Source organism: Bison bison, unplaced genomic scaffold (assembly GCF_000754665.1).
Source record: "Bison bison bison isolate TAMUID 2011002044 unplaced genomic scaffold, Bison_UMD1.0 scf7180017864340, whole genome shotgun sequence".
NCBI classification, from domain to species: domain Eukaryota; kingdom Metazoa; phylum Chordata; class Mammalia; order Artiodactyla; family Bovidae; genus Bison; species Bison bison.
In genome coordinates this window covers 5769615-5791655 of record NW_011494912.1, presented here as the reverse complement: position 1 = coordinate 5791655, position 22041 = coordinate 5769615, and the positions used below count along the sequence as shown (strand labels likewise).

The following is a 22041-nucleotide window of genomic DNA, read 5'->3' as shown; positions in this document are numbered from 1 at the left end:
GTGCTGCGGGGGGCGCCCCCCGCCGGCGCGCGCGCGTTCTGTGGCTTTTCTGGTCTCTTCCGAGTTGTGCGGCCTCTCCTGTGGTGTTTCCTGGGCTACTTCCAGGGCCGGGCCCTGCCGTTCCCGGCTCAGTGGAGCTTTTCTTCCTTTGTCAGGTTGTCCTTGGGAACGCCTCCCCCATCCTTAGCCTTTCTTTGCTCATCCCAAAATGGTGGCGTCACTGACGGCTTCAGGTTTTGGCAGCTGGTAAAGCGTTTAAGAGTGTCTCGGGCTCCGATGATATTACATTCTTAAAAATGTGCGTGCCTTCGATCGAGCGGACTCGGTGCGGTACATTCGCCTCAGAGCAAGTGGTGTGAGAATCCGTTGGTCCCAAAATGTCAGTGTTTGCTGCTCCTCAGGTGGGGCCCTTTCTGGTTATAGCTCGAATGCTGGCGGCCCGCTGAGAGGCCCGCGACCTGCCGACTCTTTACTGTGTGTGGTACCGGCTCCTTGTCAAGTTAGGAGTTTGAATCTCTGTCAAGGGGAAACTCTCCAGGCTGCAACGTACAAGAAAGGTGCAAACATGAAATGCATGTTGCTTGTTTCGGGGGGCCTCGTTTGGCTAATTTACAAATTCAATCGAAAAACAAACCAACACACCTCATTGGCCCTTGTTTTTTAAAAAAAATGCACTTTTTTTTTCCCTTTTGTGGGGCAAACTTTGCATCTTGGTCTTGGTTTTTTTTCCCTTTGGAATCCCCCATAATGCATTATGTTTGCCCTTCCTTGTAGGGTCAGCCAGGAGAAAAGGGAAAGACCAGCCTGAGAGTCGGCGTCCTGGACCTTTGCCGGCCTCCCCTCCTTCTCAGTTGCCCCGCAACACGGGGGAGCAGGCTTCCAATACTAATGGTACACACCAGTTCTCACCAGCGGGGTTAACGCAAGACTTTTTCAGCTCATCCCTGGCAAGCCCCAGCCTGCCCCTGGCTTCTACGGGAAAATTTGCACTAAACTCTCTCCTCCAACGACAGCTAATGCAGTCCTTCTACTCCAAGGCCATGCAGGAAGCAGGAAGCACAAGCATGATTTTTTCAACAGGTCCATACAGCACAAACTCCATATCTTCCCAAAGTCCATTACAACAAAGCCCAGATGTAAATGGCATGGCCCCATCTCCCAGCCAGTCAGAAAGTGCTGGGAGCGTCTCCGAGGGCGAGGAGATAGACACTGCAGAAATCGCCCGGCAGGTGAAAGAGCAGCTGATCAAGCACAATATCGGACAGCGCATTTTTGGACACTACGTCTTGGGACTGTCTCAGGGGTCCGTGAGCGAGATCCTGGCCCGGCCCAAGCCGTGGAACAAACTGACGGTGCGTGGCAAGGAGCCGTTTCACAAGATGAAGCAGTTCCTCTCAGACGAGCAGAACATCCTGGCTCTTCGCAGTATCCAAGGCAGACAAAGAGGTGAGTGACTCGGGGTCAGCACCCACATGTGAGCCTGGCACGGAGCTGCGTGTGTGCACGTGTGCATGTGTGATGATACATGTGTGCCTCACATCAGGTACAGCTCACAGTCCTGCCATTTCCAGAGCTCAGGGCCCACAGGCACGAGCCCTTAGATTCGGGGGGCCCAGCCTCTGAAACTCACTCCGCACCTCACACAAGGTGGACTCGCTGTTCCAGCACCACATACTGGGTCGGAGGGAATTAACGCACGACGTCCTGATGCGTTTCGTGTCCAGCAGTCCTTTCGGCCTTGGGTGCTGGCCTCGGAAGGGGAGGGGCCCGTGGGTGCCACCCAGCCCTAGAGCAGCAGCAGCGGCCAGGGCAGGCCTATCACGGCGCTGGGTCCCCAAGGAGGGTGAGCCGACCACATGGGCCCCCTTCCTCCTCCCTGCACACAGGCTGGTGGCCTGTGATCAGCGCACTCCCCATGTGTTAAGTCCCATTAGTGACCTGTTCAGCATCATGAGCAAACATACCTGCCTTGAGTAAAATACATTAAAGTATTTAAACACCCTTTGTACCCCGACCCCCGTAAAAAGATAAAAAGCCCGTCCCATCCCTAATTGCAGGAGCTCCTTCCCTCTTTAACAAACAATAGGAGATCCTTCTGCCAAGTCAGCACTGATAGAGAAAGGGAACTTATCAGACAGAAATACAGACTCAGAGAAGGGAGACATTTCCAATAGTGTCCGTTTGCACAGAGGACATTGAGCCTTTTACGGCGACGTTAACTGGAATCGACTGTCTTTGGATGATTAATGTGAGCTTTGTTCCGGGGCTGGTGGGCGATTCGCTGGGCAACAGAGCTCCCTCCATCTGACCCCCACGGCGCTGGTGCTGCAGGCCGCCCCCCAGTTCTGTCCTATCCCCTCTGGCAGCAGAGCCATGGCCTCTGCAAGCTGGTCAGCCAGGGAAGGGCCTCTCAGAAGTTTCTAGTGACTCCCAAGCGGCACAGGAAGCCCTGAGCCCTCTCTGTAGCAACAGGCGGCTCAGATTTCATGTCACGCAGCCCATATCGTCAGCACCACCATCCCCCTGATTGTTTTGTTCTTACCACACTTGTTTTTCAACAGAGAATCCAGGCCAGAGCCTGAACAGACTCTTTCAGGAAGTACCGAAACGAAGAAATGGGTCTGAAGGTATGTCGCAGGCAGGTGTTTTTCTTTGCAGTTAGTAACCTAGGAAGCAGCATGCCCTTAGCTGTGTATTTGGGTTCAAACTATACAGTGTGATTCTGGCCTGGAACCTGATGGAAAAACAGAGCTAGTAAGTATAAAACAAAGCACGGGTTCAAGTTCACACGGCCCCTCCCTCCCCCCACCGTGGCCCTGCACTCTACCCAGTCCAGGAGGGGGCGGCACCCCTAAAAATCAGCCCCAAACTGCAAATCACGCCCCCCCTTCACATTCAAATTACAACTCTCCCCGTGTTCTCAGAAGCAGGTGAAAGAATAACCCTTTGTTGCTCTGAAAAAAAATCAGGTGACTGAGTCAGATGAGATACTGCTGCTTCCTTGTCCCTTCCCCGAGCTCGGAAATCCGTCGAGGGTGCGACCGATCAGACAGGTTGTGGCCGGCTCTCTCGCCCACGGGTCCCAGCGAGCCAGCCCCCACTGCCCTCCTCGGAGCCGCAGCTTTAAGGGGGTTCTGTGCCAGTGGTTGGCTTGTTTTTAAATGGTTTGATGTGGCAGTTCATATTTAGTAAAGGTATCAACCAGTTAAAACATGTGGACAAAAAAAAAAAAAAACATGTGGACAGCTTCCGGGAAGCATCGAGGCCAGCCCCCAGGCCATAGTAGCTGCAGTGCATCTGGACACGTGGCTGCCCACCATGTGACCAGAAGACAGGGATTCTTGTCCTTTAGAAATGTCCTCAGGCTCCTCTCCTTGTTCAAGTGATAAGAGACCCGAAATTTTTAACTTAAGCCTCTTCCCTTTGTACATCCAAATGATGGCGGGAGGATCAGCCTCGACCCCTTGCTCCTTCTGCCCATTTTTCCTCTCTGGCCTCAAGGACATGTACAGGGAGGGCCTTGAACATATCCCAAGCCAAAGCAGCTGCTGGAGTTGCTTTTAAATGACTCACACACACACAAAAAAAAGCCTTGCCCTTTAATCCTTCATTTATATATAATTTTTATACACACACACACACTGAATTAAATGATTTGCTCTCCCTGGTCCCAACCCACGGGTGATGTCCAGCTTGGATAGTGTCAGAGCTGGTCCCACTGGCCAAACACTGTTTGACACCAGGTGGAGTCAGCAGGAAGCCCTTCCTGCCCAGGGTCGCCGTACCTGCTGTGAAGTCACCCGCACAGCAGGTACAGGTAAGCAGGAGGCCAGCCTGCCTCCTTGTCGTCGCCGGCCTCAACTCACCGGTAGCTGTTTTTCAGAATGCCATCTTTGTGCAGCACTACATTTTGTTCCAGGTGTGGGTTTGATGTCATCGGTGTGGTTTCTCCCTGCAGGTAACATCACCACTCGGATTCGAGCCTCCGAGACCGGGTCTGATGAAGCCATCAAGTCCATCCTGGAACAAGCCAAGAGGGAGCTGCAAGTCCAGAAAACCGGTACGGAGTCCAGGACTTCCGCCACTGCCTTCCACGCTTACGTCGTGAGCGTTCTGTTCGGCAGTAATTAACTTCGTTTAAAAAGAAATTGAATGTGTGTTTTCAAGCCTTTAGTACAGGGGGGAGCAGGTCTGTGTGATATGTGTTTTGCTAATACTTAGCATTCTAGATCATTCCTTACCCCTAGCCTAGAATATCCATGACTTAAATGAGCAAGTAATCTGTATCAGATTTCCTTTCTTAAACACAACACAGGAATCTGTTATTTGGTATACACTTGACCACACACTAGTGAAAAATAAACTCTTAACAACTGCTTTACAGAACAAATATTAGCAGGAAGGAGCAGGAAGTGTTAAAGGATGGGTGTCCCCACCTCTGTAGTCAGTCAGCCCTGGGAATCGGCCCTCAGAGCTCCCTTCGAGCTGCCTTGTCTAAGAGGAGGGAACACCAACATTTCAGCTTTTCTCTGGGTGAGCAATGATTGAGAGGCGCACCAGGCTGTGGATTCAGCTCAGAGCTTCCGCTAGAGGGGAAACCGAGCACCCGAGTTCTCCTCCTGAGGTTCAGCACAGACACGCACCTGCCCTGTGCCCCTGAAGCCTCTGCTCTGCCCAGTCCTGCCGGCAGGGAGCATGGCGTGAGGCCCTACCAGGCCTGGCAGCAGGCAGCGTGACACTGAGCGCCCACCACCCCCTGGCCATGCTCCTGGGTTCCTGAGCTAGGGCCAGCCCACTGGCCCCCCTACCCCAGCCCTCCGCTTCCCCTTCCCCTTAGTGGCCACCCCAGAGTCACCCACCCAGAAGGTAATCTGAGCTAACAGAACCAGTGGGATTGGAATATAGCACACGAGAATTTTAAATTTAAAGTCATCCGGGGGACTTCCGTGGCGGTCCAGTAAGTGGGGCTTTGCCTTCCAATGCAGGGGGTACCGGATCAATCCCTGGTCAGGGAACTAAGATCGCATACACCTCATGGCCAAAATACCAAAACAAAGCAGAAATAATATTGTAACAAATTCAAAAAAGACACACAATAATAGCCCACATCAAATAATAATAATAATAAATCAAATAAATAAATAAAGTCATCTGGGAAAGAGGCCAGGATGGTGTGTCTCAGAGCGTTTGCACATGTTACATCCTCCGCCCCACCCCCACCCCCCCATCGCACTCCTGATCGTAACTCCGTTCAGTCGGTGGGGCCACAGAGCAGTAGCTTTAGCCCTTCATCGCTAAACGGTTGCATGAACGGTTCACATTTCACGAGGCGGGAAATGTTCAGATCACAGCGCAGTGAGGTTGTCCCGAGTAACCTGCAATCCGTGGCAGATTAACTGAGAAGGATGTGGGTGGGAAAGCCCGTCCCCACTGGGAGGTGCGCTGTCGCCGCTGTCTCACCTGCACGTTTGCTCCACAGCAGAGCCGGCCCAGCCTTCCTCGGCATCCAGTGGCGGGAGCGCGGACGACGCCATCCGCTCCATCCTGCAGCAGGCCCGCCGGGAGATGGAGGCCCAGCAGGCCGCCCTCGAGCCCGCCTTAAAGCCCGCGCCGCCGTCCCAGACAGACATCGCCCTCCTGACCCCCAAGCTGATACCCGCCTCGCCCATGTCGTCGGTGTCCAGTTACTCCCCTTTAGCCGTCTCCCTGAAGAAGCCCCCCTCGGCTCCCGACGCCAGCGCCCCTGCCCTGCCCAACCCGCCAGCCCTGAAGAAGGAGTCCCAGGACGTGCCCGGGCCGGACCTCCCGGGGGCAGCCGACCCCACCACACAGGGGGTCTTGAGACACGTGAAGAGTGAGCTCGGCCGCGGCACCGTGTGGAAGGATCACTGGTGGAGCGCCGTCCAGCCCGAGAGGAAGAGCAGCGCTCCGCCCGAAGACCCCAAGGCCGAAGACGCCAGCAGCAGCAAGAAAAAGGCAGCGGCGGGCAGACGCGGGCGGAGCGCAGCCAGCTCCAGGGCCCCTCCTCCTCCGAGTACTGGAAGGACTGGCCCAGCGCAGAGTCGCCCTACTCCCAGAGCTCAGAGCTGAGCCTGACCGGAGCCAGCCGCAGCGAGACGCCCCAGAACAGCCCACTGCCCTCCTCGCCCATCGTGCCCCTGTCGAAGCCCACCAAGCCCTCAGTCCCGCCGCTGACCCCCGAGCAGTACGAGATCTACATGTACCAGGAGGTGGACACCATCGAGCTCACCCGGCAGGTGAAGGAGAAGCTGGCCAAGAACGGCATCTGTCAGAGGATCTTCGGGGAGAAGGTACGAGGTGGGGGTTCCATTCGGGGGCCTGGGTCTTCCCATTTCCTTTCACTGATGAGGACCGGGGAGCGGGGATCTGTCTGGAGGATGTGGCCATCACCCACTTAATTAACCAAAGAGAACCGTGGCTCATCTACTCCCAAACTTGCAGGGAGACTGGCCAGTGAACGCTCCATTTGCTGCAGCCCCGCTGGAGGCCAGGTTCCCGGCAAGGCCCTCTCACCCTCTGCGGCCATTTAGACCTCTCATCATATATGAGGGGGTGGCAGTCACCATTTGGCAGATGAGGAAACCGAGGCTCAGGGAAGTTGACCACGTGCCCCAAGCTAGCAGATGACTAAGTCAAGCCCTGTCCCTGTTGCCGAGCGGAGCCCAGAGGCACCACCTCTGTAGGCTGTTTTGGCCAAAAAGGATCTGATCACAGAGAGAGATGACCTGCCCAGAGAGAGCCAAAGGCACTTGGTAGAGACAGCAGTCAGAAGGTGCTAGGGTGTTGTCCGGCCAGAGGGGCAAAGCAACTTGCCCAGGGATGCACAGCTAGAGGTGGCACGGGCAGAGCTGTTCAGGGCCCAGGCTGTGCCCAGGACCGGCCCTGAAGGCCCTCATTTTCTCATCGTCCTTCTTGGCTCATGAAAAGCCCAGTCTGTGGATGAGCTCCCAGACACTTTCTGTTCGGGGTGCTTCCTGGTCACTAAGATTCTGGTTAATGGGGATTTACCAGGCCTGCAAAATGTAAGATAAACATAATACTCCAGGATAGTCTTAGATTAAATAACGACTGGCTAAGCAGAATGAGAAGCGCTCCAGTCCCATACAAGACAGTCTTCCTGAGGGGCACAGGGCTGGGTCAGCCGTGGCCTCCGAGAGGCCCGTGGGGGCCTCCTCCACCACCTTCCCAGGTCCTGCCTTGAGTTCAGTGTTTGCAATATACCGTGTCATGCATCCTTTCGATACAGTTGTGAACTCTTCATCACGATCTTGCAAAAGGTGATGGGGTGAATAAGAATGAGGATGAGAATTTAAAGTCCCTTGAAATTTCTAGTTCAGTGTTGTAAAAATATCATTTGAGAACATTTAAATAGACATTTGTGCTCATGCCTTAAATTTAGCAGAGACTTAATAGCATTGAACTTGTTTGGCCCATGAGCGCAGTTTATTCTGGAACTTGAGAACTTTTCAAAGAGTGATCGGATGCAGCCCCTAAATATCTCTGGGCTGCATCTGTGTCCTGTGGGGGGTGTTTGTGCCCATACATATGTATGGCCATATGTGAGCATAAGAAAAGTCGGGTATGTACGTGCAACTTGTCGACCGTCGGCACTGAGCTCCACTCCCAGGCTGGCTCCTCTGTCGCCACCAGCTCACCTCTGGGCCCCTACCGTGGAGCGATGTGATCAGAGAGAGCCGACCTTTCTAAATGCCAAGCTGGCCCGGCGTCAGCACAGGAGACAGACGCCCGAGTCCCGCCAGCATCCGTTGCTCCTGGTTTATCTGAAGGGGTCCTTGGCCCCCAGCACCCTGGCCTTTCCTGGCGCCACCAGGCAAAGAGCAACGTGGTTTCAGTGCTTCCTCCTCGGGTTGTCAGGGCGACAACCCTGCAGGCTTGGCAGGATCAAGACCCTGGGGGGAGGGGGGAGGGGGCCCCTCCCCTCCATTTGCCTGCCCCTCTCTCCCTAGGAGCTGAAAGCAGGGACCATGACTGTGGCTCCCTGTGCCAGGGCGTCAGCCCACCCATGACCTTGAAAAGCTTAGCCACCCCCCAACCCAGGCTGTCGCCACCCCCCAGGGGCCAGTTCTGTGCTCTGCCTGGGAGTGCTGTAGTGCCGTCCTGCCTGGCCACGCCCCCACACAGCGGTGCGTGTGACACTGAGGCCTCACACCAGACCCAGGCACTGAGCCCCCACACCGCCGTGCGTGTGACACTGAGGCCTCACACCAGACCCAGGCGCTGAGCCCCCACGTGTCCTTGGTTGCCGTTGCAGGTGCTAGGCCTGTCACAGGGCAGTGTCAGCGACATGCTGTCCCGGCCGAAGCCATGGAGCAAGCTGACCCAGAAAGGACGAGAACCCTTCATCCGGATGCAGCTCTGGCTGAACGGCGAGCTGGGCCAGGGCGTCCTGCCCGTGCAAGGGCAGCAGCAAGGGCCAGGTAGGGGCGGCCCCGCCCCCAGGCTGCTGTGGGGAGCGGGGAGGGGTGTCCACATGCGGCGGGGCTGAGACGCCTCTTTCCTCCACAACCTGTTGCCATGGGACTGACTCAGTTTTTAGGAAAGAGAAGATTGTGCCTAGCTAATTTTATAAGCAGCAGAAAATGAGTTACCAATTAAGAAAATGCTGTTTATACATAAATATAGGTAAAAGTCAAGTAGCTAAATCAGGGAATCGGGAAAGGAAATCAGCCAAAGGCACAGAATGAAGGCTCTCACGAATGGCTGCTTCCACCTGCCCCCCAGCTGGGGGCCTCCTTGCCACCAATAGCACTTGGCCTGTCCACGTGGGTCCCTCCTGTTCTGCGCTCTGCACCGCTGTCAAGTCTGCCCCCTCCCGTAAGGAGTGAGGACCCTCCCTTGTGCCTTTTGGCCCTTATGCTGTCCCCCCTCAGCTGTGCTCAGGGTATTAAGAAACTTTAACCCCCAAGTTTGCTTCCTCATGTAACTGTCCCCCTTTCTCTCCTTTAGTCCTGCACTCTGTGACGTCACTACAAGACCCCCTGCAGCAGGGCTGCGTGAGCTCAGGTAATTAGCCACAGTTGGGGTTTGGATGATATATTTCCCTGCCTTTTGGTCTGTACTGGGGGGACTTGAAGGATCGCTCGTCCTGGATCCAGTGAGCTGAAAACATGGTATTCTGTTGGCAAACTGGGTTCTTCGAGGTCATAGTTTCTAGTGGAGAAGCAGAGGGTTGACAGCCGAGTGCAGGTCCCTCCCACATCTTCTTACTCCTTGCTATGTTCTTTCATCAGTCTGTCACGTGAAGCCTTGCCTTCGGGGCTGGGGTGCGAGTCAGAGACAGATTCTGTGCTCAGGGGGCTTCCAGCCTTATAACAGGATATAGGGGACAAAGAATGGGCATTGCAGTTCTGGGCGTGATGCTCAGGAGAGTGGCATTGAGGTTGAGGTCCAGCCTGGGAGCAGGTGGTGGAGAGCCTGGAGCACCAGCCAAGGGGCTGGGGCTGCTTCTGACCGGCATCAGAGAGCCTGGAGGCCTGGTGTCTGAGGTCACATCACCGCCTTCCGGACTCCTGAACATGGCAGCCCTGGGCTGGCCCGCACACTGGGCTCCTGACCCCATGTGTTCCTGGCCTTCCTGGGCGTACACTTGTGCCAGCCTCTTCCCACCCAGCTCTCGGGAACAGCCAGTGTCATGAGCTGTTCCTCTTTCTTCCTTTCTTTATCTTTCTAAACATATTGATTAGTCTCCATATCCCATTGATTCATTGAAAACACAAACAAAGCTAAGTGAGGAGCATGGAACCCGCCAGCCTGTTGGAAGTTTTACGAGGGAAAACACGTGTCATGAGGGGAACAGCTGGGCCGCAGCGGCCGATACCACTTCAAAATTCCAAACCCACGCACAGATGCAGCCGGAGTACACTGGGTTGCAGCTCAGCTCCCCACCAACATTTTCTTCTGTTTGGGGTGTTCCATCTTGAGGGGTGGAAGGCTGTGTCTAACCCAGACTCTTGGCTTCCTTCGCTGCACCTCTGAAAGGAGCGGTTGGCCCTCTGAGAAGGATCAGGTGTACTTCCTCCTCCCTGCCTTTCTGGGTTGGCCAATCTAATTAGCAAGTGCTGGAGACCTTAACACAGCCCTGGCTCAAATTCAAGACACATTAGGGAAATAATGGACACAGTTGTTTGTGCTAAGAGTTTCCCGGACGTTTGCATGGAAAATTAGGCCTGCCTCTTGCTTGAACAGAAAGCCGGCCTCCTGTTAAACTCTCCAAGTATTTGCTGCCCCATCAGAGTCAGGACCCAACTTGGCAGAATCTGACAGTTTTTAGATCAAACTCCCTTGTTCCTAAATAAAACAAGAAATCGCCTACAGTTCCAGGTCGGTTATGATCGATGCCAAAACTTTCTCTGTGTCTGAACAAATTCTTCAAGAGTGGCTTTTTACTTTTTATTGTTATAGCAAGCCCTCGCTACTGTGCTGGAACATTCATATGACAGTCCCATTTCCAACATGGGAAAAACTCACAGGGCTCCTCAGAGGAACGTAAATGATGTTTGTAAGAGATCAAATTACTTTATAAAATAAAGTGATTTACACTCTTGGGGAGTCTGCAGATTGAAGGAGGGAGGGAGGGAGGAGGAGGCAGTGAGCCCCTGGGTAAAAGTGAGCGTTGTAGAACTTTCCCCTGGTTCCTGTGAAGAGGCGGCAGGCAGGCCTCTCCCTGTGCTCATCAGAGCAAGTTGGGCTTCTGCAAGGTGCTCAGTCGTGTCCGACTCTTTGTAACCCCTTGAACTGTATGTAGTTCACCAGACTCCTCTGTCCATGGGATTCTCCAGGCAAGAGTACTGGAGTGTGGGTTGCCATTTCCTTCTTCGAGCAAGATGGGAGGTAGACTGTGCTCTGTAGACTCGACACGCCCGCTGTGAGTCAGCAACCGGGAAGCCATCGGTAGAAATAATAATTATGGTGATTGTGGGGAAAAGTGGAAAAATGTTTCTGATATTCTAGGAAAATATAAAACTTTTTTAATATCATGATGGTGGCCAAGCAAAAATGCTTCTCTGGATCAGGAAAGACTAGAAAGTGCTTGTCAAAATGAAAAGAAAGATGACCAATATGACAAGATGAGGGTGGCAACTTTCCTTGTTTAAAATTTCTTTACTATCAGCCTTACCCTTTTAGGAGTGTTTCTAAAAATTAAAGTAGCTGTGCCTTTCAGGATGTGGAATTTAGATTTGAAAAACAGAATTCTCTTATAATGATGAGTGTTGACAAATCGTTGGAATGAATGGCTATTCAGTTCAGTTCAGTTGCTCAGTTGTGTCTGACTCTTTGCAACCCCATGGATGCCAGGCTTCCCTGTCCATCACCAACTCCCGGAGATTGCTCAAACTCATGTCCATCAAGTCAGTGATGCCATCCAACCATCTCATCCTCTGTCATCCCCTTCTCTTCCCACCTTCAATCTTTCCCAGCATCAGGGTCTTTTCCAATGAGTCAGTTCTTCGAATCAGATGGCCAAAGTATTGGAGCTTCAGCATCAGTCCTTCCAGTGAATATTCAGGACTGATTTCCTTTAGGATTGACTGCTTTGATCTCCTTGCTGTTCGGGACTCCAGGATCTTTGACAGCTTAAAAAAATCAGTGTCTCAGAGAAAGCTTTCAGCATGCTCCCACAAAGGCAGGGGAGTAATGCCTCTAGCCTAGGGTTTCTCCAGGGTTCTGATTCCCTGCTCTCACCATGGCTACCACAGAATCCTTCCAAAGAGGCCCCCAGACCCAGAAAGATGCTCTGTCCTCTGTGGTGGCTTCATGAGGCCTCTGCCTGAGCCAGCTCAGCGTGGTGGCAGCAGGTGGCCGCAGGAAGGTAATTCTACCCTTGGGTTAGTTCTGTTTCTGAATGTTGGTGAGAAACAGTCAGTGTCTGAGAATCCAGGCTGCCAAACTGGCCTGGCCACTGGTTTAGCCTCCCAGGTGTGGAAGGACTTTGGAAGACCTGTCTTCTGTCCATAGCCTTGTTCTGAGCAGAGATCGTGGGGATCTAATGCATGGCTCTGTGCTTAGTTACCATGGCGATGAGGTGCCCGAGGAGCAGAGGGCCTCACTCATCTCCACAGCGAACTGCCGACATAGGAATCGGTTTTCTGCACTAAGAATTCCTGTCTGTCTCTTTCCACCCATCCCCATTACCCTGAGCATCTCCGTTTTTCTTAACGATGTCTCTGTCGAACTTGCTGATCAGTTCTATGATAAAAGGAGAGAAAAACTCAAGTTTCTGGTGCATCATCACTTGTCCTCTTGGCAGTTGTAATCATTTCTAAATGTCCCTTTGATGATTCAAGCATCGGGATGATGGCCTCAGACATTGGGGAAAGTTGATGCCATTTTCAGTGAGTGACCTCTGCTTATTTTGAAGAGTAAGGAGAACAGAAAGTTCCATGTTGATCATATGAGTAGCTTAAAAAGCAAAAACGGTTTTTAAAGGACCAGACTTCAGATCAGTTACCTGAACCTTTATTTCCCGGTAGTCTAGTTTTCTACACATTTTTTTTAATAGGTATTTATTTATTTGGCTGTGCCAGGCCTCAGTTGCAGAACTCAGAATCTACATTGTGGCATGTGGGATCTTTGTTTCCCGACCAAGGATCGAACCTGGCCCCCTGCACTGGGAGCACAGAGTCTTAACCATTGGACCACCAGGGGAGTCCCTCAACGCACAATTTTTGGGTTGGCTTCTTTCAAAGTTCCCAGTGTTGGGTTGTCTTTGATCTAATATGGCAAACCTATTTGAAGGCAGAGGTGCAGGTGGTCCTTGGGGAATGGTCCTCCATGTCTCCCTTTTGTTTTTCTCCAATCTCAGCTATCATCCATCGGCTGCCCTTGCCCTGCTTAGCAATAGCAATGCTCAAGGGAACCAAAGGGAACCCTCAGAGAAGGAGAAGGGAGGGGCCGAGGGAGACTTGTCTTCTCTGAGTGTGGCCTGCAGTCATTGCTTATCAGTTAGCAGGGTGTTTTTTTTAAAGGAGGAAAACCTGGAGCAGTGATGAAGGTGTGCCTGTGTACATATGTGTAGGCAGGTGTATAGGTACATAGTTAGATATGACTCCAATTGCATTTTTTCTTTAAAGCTCATTTCATATTCATGGTTCCTTGGTGTGATTAATCTTTTTGCCCCAAGGGAAAGGAAACAGGAGACAGCTCTTAAGAGGGGAGAAAGGAAGGGGAACAGATTTCCCTGGATGCAACTCAGTCCGTCATCACCTTACAGAGAACTGATAGGGAGGACTCACCCATGCGCTCAGCTTTAACTTTTCTTTCTTTTTTTCTTTTTCAATTTTTATTGGAGTACAGTTGCTTTACAATGTTTTATTAGTTAATTAGTCACACATACGTATATCCTCTCTTTTTTTGGATTTCCTTCCCATTTATGTCACCACAGGGCATTGAGTAGAGTTCCCTGTACTATAGAGTAGGTTCTATTTTAAACATAGTACTGTATATGTTGTTGTTGTTCAGTCGCTAAGTCGTGTCTGACTCTTTGCAATCCCGTGGACTGCAGCATGCCAGGCTTCACTGTCCTTTACCATCTACCTGAGTTTGTTCAAGTTCATGTTCATTGAGTCAGTGATGCCATCTAACCACCTCATCCTCTGCCGCCCTCTTCTCCTTTTGCCTTCAGTCTTTCCCAGCATCAGGGTCTGTCATCTGTGTATATGTCAAACTAAATGTCCCTTGACAGAGGAGTGGACATACCCACGTACACGCACAAGCATGCATGTATGCACACAATGGAATATTACTCAGCCACAAAAGGAACAAACTTGCACCATTTGCAGAGACGTGGGTGGACCTAGAGGCTGCCATACAGAGTGAAGTGAGTCAGAGCGAGAAACATAAATATCCTGTATTAACACATATATGTGCAGACTTTAAAAAATGGTACAGATGATTCTATTTGCAAAGCAGAAATAGAGACAGGGAGATAGAGAACAACTGTATCAGCTTTTGTAACTTGTTACTCTGGGAGCCCTTCCTAACTGCAGCTCACAAGCTTCCACACCCTCTTCTGATGGATTATTGCAAGCTGCACAAGGGATGGCTCAGTCTCCTCTGATTAATTATAAAACACCCAGCTTTTCCCCAGCGTGTCGGGTAGGAACTGCAGGTTCCAAGTCTCCGCCCGTGGAGAATTCCATGGCTCCACATCGCTCTTCTGGCTCGGCAGAGCACCAGTTGCCTCTTGAGAAGACAGCAGCTGCATCCGTCTCTTAACGTGGGTGGTCTCATGCACGCCTCTCCCTGACGTGAGGCCACAGGGCTCCGTGCTGCATATGGCCCTACACAGACATGGCCCCCGATTAGGGACAGGCCAGCCTTCCTTTTTAATACACATAATGCCTTTTATTCAGTAACCATGACGTGGCCGGGAGAACATGTCCACAGTTTTAGTGCCTTTGATTTAGCAATAAGATCCTGCTGAAGCTTCCTCAAATAAGCCATTAGTTCCTCACTTTTAATGATTAAGTCAGGGTGGGGCATTTGAATAGCTCATTAATAAGAAAAGGAATGGCTCGTTGTACCCGCAGAAAATTCCATGACACCATCTAAGGCAGGCAGAGCTCTTCGTTCAGTACCATCGAGGAGATCTGATTTGATTCTTTCTTCTTTTATGGAAATAGATCAGTCGTAGTAACTGTTGGTACTGTCTGAAAAGAACTATTCTAACCCTCATTTGTTTTGAGTAGCTGAAAAGATTTGTATATCCATAACTGATTTATACATGGCCCTAGACCACAAATCGAAAACAAGAGAGAATTCTGAAAAGCCGCGTGTGAGCTGGAAAATGCCCCTCCCTCAGCAGGTGGCCGCTGCTCATCGTTAGTTCGGGGCTCAGCCTCTGCCTTCACTCACCCGCCGTGGACGTGGTGGCCAGAACCAAGTGCTCGTCCATTTCTTGGTTGTGCCCTGCATGAGGGTGTTTTAATATGACCAGGAGTGCCATGATAAAGGAATTCTCTAAGATCAGAAAAGACAGGTTTCTGCAGTCAGACACAGCCTACCTTACTGTCTTCTGTTGTCTGGTACATATGGGCACAGGCCTGGCGGGAGGGAGGCCCTTGGTGTTAAGGGAGCCCCAAGGAGGGGGCTGAGCTATGAAGGGGTCAGAGAGGAGAACATTCCAGGCCGAGACCTTTGCAAATACAAAGGTTCACTGATGGGCTAGGACATGGGGGAGAACCTTTGGGGGAAAAAAAGGGAAAATACTCGAAATCCCTACTTGTGGCTCAGCTGGTAAAGAATCCGCCTGCAATGTGGGAGACCTGGGTTCGATCCCTGGGTTGGGAAGATCCCCTGGAGAAGGGAAAGGCTACCCACTCCAGTATTCTGGCCTGGATAGTCCATGGGGTCACAAAGAGTCAGACATGACTGAACGACTCTGACTTTCACTTTCTGCTTCAGAGATGTTTTTTCTCTTAAAATAACAGAAGGAAAGTGGATTACGGAAGAATTTTGTGTTTTCTTTATGTACAACGCTGTTGCTGCTGCCACCTTAAGGCTCATATAATAAGAACCCGCCCGAGTGTGACAGCAGGACAGGAGAGGGGCTCCTTGCTCCTGAGGTGACCTCGGTGACCTGTGTCCGTAGTGGCATTGGGATTCTCAGCCTGCTGCACCTTCCCCCTGTGGGCTTCCAGAGCGTGGAGAAGCAGGCTGAGACTCAGGACACTCATGAGTGTCTTGGAGGCAGGCAAGGCCGTAGCTGGGAGGCCACCTGGCCTGCAGGCCGCAGGGGAAGAGCTTCTCACAAGCTCCCCGGAAGCGTCACCCACTTCCCCGTGTCACCTCGGTGCCTGTGCTGCTCTTTGCTCACCTAGCCATTCTGAGCATCTGTGGGATTCTTGGTGGCTCCTGGCCACATGATCCTGAAACAGCCTCCCTGCAGCATTAACCAGGAAGGCAGAGGGCGCTCGAGGGTGGGACAAGCCAAGCCTGGCCTCATCTGCCCTCCTCCCCTAGGGCATGCCACACCTGCAGGCCCCACACAGGCCTCCTGGAGAGGCAGCCACCAAGTGAGACAGCCCAGTCCATGTTGCGTCTCAAAGCAGCAAATGTTGTCCTCAGGATCCCCGGGAAAGGCTGCTCCAGCACACATCAGCCCCCAAGGGTCTCTGTTCTCCCCCGAGTGGGATTCACCACTGTGTCTCCATAAAAAGAGGATAGAATCAGAGAGATTCTGTTGTTGTTCAGTCATTCCAGTCATGTCTGACTCTTTGTGATCCCACGGACTGCAGCACACCAGGCTTCCCCCCTTCACCATCTCCCTGAGCTTGCTCAAACTCACATCCACTAAGTCAGTAATGCCATCCTACCATCTCATCCTCTGAGTAACCCAGAGTTAGAGATTTGACTTTTTTTTTAATTTTTATTTATTTATTTTTATTTTTGGCCGTGCTGGGTCTTCTTTGCTGTGCAGGCTTTTCTCTAGTTGCAGCGAGTGGGGCCTACTTTCTAGTTGCACTGTGCGGGCTTCTCATTGCCATGGCTTCTCTAGTTGCCAAGTATAGGCTCTAGGGTGTGTGGGCTTCGGTACTTGCTACTCCCAGGCTCTAGGACAGGCTCAATAATTGTGGCAAACAGGCTTAGTTCCCCCAAGGCATGTGGGATCTTCCTGGATTAGGGATGGAACCTGTGTCTCCTGCATTGGCAGGCGGATTCTTTACCACTGAGCCACCAGGGAAGCCCTTGACTTTTTATTTATAGTTTATGGGTTGTTGTTTTGTTTTTTTTTTTCAATAAGTAAAATGCATCATGGCTACAAAACGAAGGATTTAAAAGAGCTTACACCCGTTTTAAAAAATAAGTCACCCTCCCACCCTCCTCCTCAAGCCCCCGGGCGCTCTCCCCAAAGGCACTTCTGCTAGTTTCCTGCAGAGAGCCTGTGTATCTAGATGTTTGCTGCACATAGAAGGGCACACACAGGACTCAAGGTGTGCCTTGCTTTTCTCACCTGGCAATAGATTGTAGAGACTCCCCCAGGCCAGCACATACAGAATTTCCTCCTCTTTTCCCTGATATAGGTAATTCCTATATCTGACCATACCATACCTTATTTAACCAATCACCAGTGAAAAATACTTAGATTGACTTTTAACAGCAGAACCTAAAACACGATCCTTCAGTGAGCAGCCTTAAGCACATGTGAGCTGCAAATTGACACAGTGGGCTCAGAGCTGACCGCCAAGGGCTCATCTTGTCTTGGCCTCTGAGCAGCTGTGTGGCCTTGGGCACGTGACTCGACCTCTCTGTGTCTCAGCCTCTCTGTGTCTCAGTTTTCTTTAAAATAGGAAACGTACCTATCTCCTAGACCACAAGGAGTTTTAAATCCATGTTTAAAAGCCTCCAGAGCAGCAGCTGGCCCTGAGGAAGTGCTAGTTGAGTGCCTGCTTTCCTGCTGCTGCCCTTGAAACCACTGCCATTAGGTCATTTCACATGCATTAGGATAGCAAGGATAGCTATAAAATCATGCATGTGCACACCTGACATGTCAGGTTCCTGGCCTTAAAATAGGAAACAGATCCAGCACTCACTTCTTGGGTGGAGACTCAAGTGGGAGCATTGCTGGGCGGTAGCCAGCACAGAGGGTCAGCCAAGGGAGGACCTGCACGCAGCTCTCCAGCATCCTGGCCTCCCTGAAATGTTGACCATCCATCTGCCATTCCATGAGGTTGACCCAAAATCTTGAGCTTCAAGAGTTAAGGACTGCAGGTCATTGCTCAGGCCATCGGGGACAAACTCAGAGCCAGGCCATCGTATCTGGATGCACTCATCTGGGTGACTGTGGGCACAGGTGGCAGCCCCATCTCATTGGGCCTGGACCCTTGGCACTGGCAGACACTAACTCCCCGTTAGGAGGAGGCCCCAGCAAGCCCTGGACACAGGCCTCTGGGCGCATCTCTTTTCTCTTCCCCTTAGACTTTCTTTGGAGAATGGAATTTACAGTACACTGGGCATTCAGTGCAAGAGGCAAAAGTAGGTCACAAGAGCAAATGAGGACTTCTGTTTTCAGTTTTGGTTCCAGAGAAGGAAGAAAAAGCTTAAATGTTTAAAAACCCTCAGGTAATTTTTTTAAAGGTGGTAAGACTACAGTGAAGAAACTCATATGTTTGCATCTTTGATGTGCCAAGGGCAGTGCTGATACCTTTAATCCCTAATCAGGGAGCAGAAATGATGCAACCCCCCCCCCCCCCCCCCCCCCCGCCGTCTTTCAGATGCTCAGAGTGAGAAGCAGTTTGCCCCCATCAAGGAGGAGGTTGAAGAAGCACAAGCACTCTGAGGCCAGAGTCTTGCTGCCATGGGGGTGCCCAAGGACTCGGTCCCCCGTGACAGGTGAAGGGTTGGTCCCTGAAATGACACTCAGGGAAGTGAAGGCCGCGTTCAAAACAAAGAACAAAACTGGGCTCAAATGATAAATGGGCAGATACTTAAAAATCAGATCCAAGATGAACAATTAACAGAAAGTCACATGCCTCAGTACCTAGGGCATCCCCTCGTGTTTCAGGCTGGGAGCTGGGCATAAAGGAGGGGAACCCAGCACCAAGTCAGTGGCAGAGTCAAAGCCAAGTTCATGAAGCTCTGCAACAGAAAGGGTGCAACCCATCTGACCTGTGATGCGGGTCCATGCCAATTTCAAGCCCCTTCCAGGCTAAATCTTAGGAAGACCCACATGGTGGCCCAGGTTCTTTCCTGAGCAAGGACAGCTTCATGCCCTCTTCCTGCCAGTGGCCTTCCGCCAGCCCAGAACCCTCAATCTTGCCCCTTGCAGACTGGCCTCTGGGCCACAGCCACACTCAGGAGCGAGAAGGGGGTCCCCGGGAGAACGCAGTGAGCCAGGCAGCTTCCGTCATCGGCTTCATCTCGATTTCGTGTCTTCCTCTTCCCTTCAGAACTGGATTCCTAAATATAGCCCGAGTCTGAATTGGCAGATGTTGGGTTTGTCCTTTACAAGAGGGCCAAAATTAGCTTGTCATTTGGCACCTAAATAAAGCAGCCAAACTGCCTTTGTACCAGCTTTGCAACAAGGAGAGACTGGAGTTGCCGCGTTTTATTTGATAAGGAGACTTTTCTGGAAAGCCGGAGCATCACCTCTGAAGCCAAGAGGCTGAGTCTGGAGGGACACGCCTTCTCCAACTGGACCCTCTCACCCATGAATTACAGTCAGTTCGTTCCACATAGTGTAAATACCTTGTGAGACCGGAGGAGGAGGATCCATACTCCACAGAAATGGCACTTGGAGAGAACAGCCGTGGTGGCTGTCAGTTGGGGAGGAAAAGAGCAATCTGTCCGGAGTGCCTGGAGCTGGGTGAGCACAGGGGCTCCCCAGGGGCAGCAGAAAGATGTTATAATCAATTACCACATCATAACACTGATGTATGATAATTACTGAGTGTTTCTCCTGAGATAGTGCAGCATTTGGCTGGAATGCAGTTCTTTCATGGTCCACTGCCTGATTAATATGCAAATAATAGGCTGATTGCATGATGAATGCAGAAAATGAGTTCGCTGATAACGTGAGCACTGAAGCGGGAAGATGATAAATTACTTTTACTGACTGTCGTACATTTAAGTACCCTTTCTCAACAATTTCATCACAAATTAGGTAAAGCAGTATGGAGAGATTAGGAGGATGTGTAAAATAATGTACCTTAATAGCTTTCCTAATACCATCGCATGCAACGAAAATGTCACTCGGTTCTGCTCAGCACAGCCCAGGGCCTGTGGAGGGCCAGATCGGTGCACTCACCTGCGTGTTGTTGGGGAGCCGAGAAGCAGCCCACCCCACCAGCACATTCCATATCAGCCAGGGATTCTCTAAGGAACATTCCATCACAGTGCAGACATTGTCTGCACGCCAGGCTGCCCGGCAGCGTTACTGAGAGGAGGCAGGCTGCTCTGGGGGCAAATCCCGGAGCCTCCCCACAGATGGGCACGCGGAGGCCTGCTGTCCACCAGGTGCCTCTGGGGGAAGGAAAGTTTCTGAGCTGCAGGCCTAAAAGACTCAGAAGGAAAACACAATCCAAAACCACCTCTCAGCTCCTCCAACTCTTAGAAACACAGAAAAATTAATTCCACCACCAGAATGGCGGTCTGAGCTGCCTCGCAGACAGTAGCACTACCGGCAGAGGACGGGCAGGTCTGCTCAAAGCCGTAAGGAGCCCCCGAGAAAGAGAGAAAACACATGCGCACAGGCACACACGCGCAGTGATTAATCTTTGATTACAGCAGAGCAATTTAACTAGACGGTTTGTTTTTTCCCATCTCAGTAATATATATTTAGACTGTTTGTATGACATACATTTTCTCTTAATGCACAGGGATGCATTGATAAGTGCTCATACACACAGCTGGTTTGGTAATAAGGTTATTGAAGGTAATTTGAAGGCATTATTTCTAAATCAGTATGGATCTCTGGAAAGCTGAGAACAGGGCGAGCACTGTGCCTCCCGAGGCAGGGCCGGCCACGTTGCCCGGGGCGGCTTTTGCGGCCCGGGGTTCGCCAGGCTGGTGGTTCACTACCAAGGTTTAATTGTAGCCGAAGGAAAGGTTTTGACTTTTAATATTCCCAAACTCTGCTTTGACACATGTATGTCCTTGAGGGCTCGTAAAAGATACACGAGAAAAATAATGGAAGTCTGGCAGGGGAGCAGATTTACCTGCAGTGCCCACAACCCCCAGGTGAGTGCTCAGGCCCACCTCACCTAGGCAGCTTCCCCGGGTGTGGCTGAAGTCAACTCAGAATTGCTAGGATCCTTCCCCCCTCCACCCAACACCGTGCGCTTTCCCAGCCTGGGGAGAGAAGAGGAAGGTAGGAAACCATTCTTCCCCTCCATGAGGAGGAGAGAGAAGCTCCTGGTGGCACAAGGCGGTGCTGATGGGAAGAGGCCCGCAGACTCAGTTGCGGGCAGCCTCACCCGCTGCAACCTGCTGCAGCTAGCCGCCCAGGACGGCCCTCCCACCTCCGCCCTCGTGCGCTCACCTCCGTCGCTGACCTCCCACCACGTATCCGTCGTCCCCTCCAGGGAAACACAGCCAGATCTGAGCTCAGCCTCTTCTCCCAGATATGTTCTCCACCCAGCCTTCCTTGTGAAAGCACCGCCACCGCCACCGTCACCTGAACAGGGGGCCTGGCAGCCCTCCTCACCCCCTCTCTCCTCACCCCCACTCCCAGATGCGCACACACACGCACAGAGTTTCTGGTTCTTAAACATCCAGACCCATCTCTCCAGACTGTATATCCGGCTGGGCCTCTGCCCTCCTTCGGATCCTTCCCTGGGACTAAAGTCCCGCCTTCTCAGTGTGTGAATGTCCCTCCTGCACCCCCCCACCCCCACCATCTCTTTCTTGTTCGCTGTCCCCAGCCTCAGCATCAGCATCATAGTGCTGTGAGCTGCCACCGCCCCCTGGACATCCCCCCCACCCGCCTCCTTTTCCTCGTCACATGTGTCTTTGTGACAGTGACCTCGTAATGATGTCTGCCTGGGTCACCACTGTCCCCCACCTTCTAGCACCCACCTGGCACTGACATGGCCCCTTTATTGAATGAAAGGTTCCCCCTGCTCCCCCCGCCACTCTTCAAGTAGCTTGAAAGTCAGGCTTGGGGAGGTAAGCTGCCACAAGTTAAATAGAAACTTTGCATTAAACAAGTTTTCTTTGTTAATAAGTAAACTTCTGGCTTTTAAGTCACTATAAGAGTTCCTTGCACATGCTCAGTTGCTCAGTTAGGTCCAACTGTTTGTGACCCCATGGACTGTAGCCCACCAGCCTCCTCTGTCCATGGAATTTTCCAGGCAAGAATACTGGAGTGGGTTGCCATTTCCTTCTCCAATGCATGAAAGTGAAAAGTGAAAGTAAAGTCGCTCAGTCATGTCTGACTCTTTTCGACCCCATGGACTGCAGCCTACCAGGCTCCATGAGATTTTCCAGGCAAGAGTACTGGAGTGGGTTGCCATTGCCTTCTCCGCAAGAGTTCCTTGCTGCTGCTGCTGCTGCTGCTGCTGC

At 51.8% G+C, this 22041-nt stretch overlaps 1 protein-coding gene across 1 annotated transcript in view; it reads left to right on the top strand.

The window, feature by feature from the left end:
• Positions 1 to 22041, top strand: part of CUX1 (cut-like homeobox 1) — a 351136-nt gene that overhangs the window by 277538 nt on the left and 51557 nt on the right. The window lies entirely within an intron of this gene.